Genomic DNA, 1,039 nt, shown 5'->3' with positions numbered 1-1,039 from the left:
AAATGCTTGATTTAATTGAATATTTTTTAATAAAATAAAAGTATTCACAATTAAAAATTTAATTAAATTTTTTATTAAAAATATTTTATTAATTTTTTTAATATTTTTAATATAAAAAAAATCTAATTACAAAATTAAGAGTAATATAAAAACTCAATTTAAAAATATAAAAATCTAATTACAAATAGTAAAACTATAGGATAAACAAGTAATTAAACCTTTAATTTATTGTCCATTATCACTTTCATTTCATATTATTACTGTCATATGCTCTACCTAAACGATAAACGATTGGTTGCGGTCATTTTCCTTATTCATGAATCAGATATATTTTCAAATTCTAGCTTTGATTTTGAGGCATCCATAATGATTCACCTAAGAGTAATTTTCTACCCAAAAATTAATTAAACACAAACTTGTTTTACCATCCCACGTAAAATAATATATTATTTTAATATTATCTACATTATTGTTGATCATTCATAATGGAGACATATAAGTTGGTGAAATCAAGCTTAAATTTCCATGAAGGAAAGTACATCTTGCATTGGATCAATATCTTACCAAAGTTGATTACTTCACTCTTCTTAATAATTACGATCACAACCTACTTACTTCTAATAATAAGAGGACATAGGAGCCTAGTTTAGTAGCTAAGGTTGCAATTTCTAACTTCTAATTAAGGAAATTAAATTGATAAAGATGGAAAGCCGTAATGATGGAAGCTAATAGGTCTCTCAATATAATGAAGAAATGCAATACAAAATTTGGAGGCTACTAATGAGTGATGAAACTGGGCCACGCACACTATGATATACATACAAATTAACATGATAACAAAGAAGCGGAAGAATATATTTAATTACCTCGTGCTACATACAACTCATAGTTTTCTTGATCAAACAAGTCATGAAATTAACAGTAGAAGTGATCCTACCTACCCATATTTATTTGGGATGGCGGATCTGATGATCATATATATGCAGAGTAGAGCAGGCAGATCCACTCCCTAATGTGTATCACCAGATTGGGAACTATA

This window comes from Arachis ipaensis, chromosome B09 (genome assembly GCF_000816755.2).
Source record: "Arachis ipaensis cultivar K30076 chromosome B09, Araip1.1, whole genome shotgun sequence".
In the NCBI taxonomy this organism is placed as follows: Eukaryota; Viridiplantae; Streptophyta; class Magnoliopsida; order Fabales; family Fabaceae; genus Arachis; species Arachis ipaensis.
The sequence above is the reverse complement of the archived record's forward strand: the minus strand, read 5'-3'. Positions refer to the sequence as shown.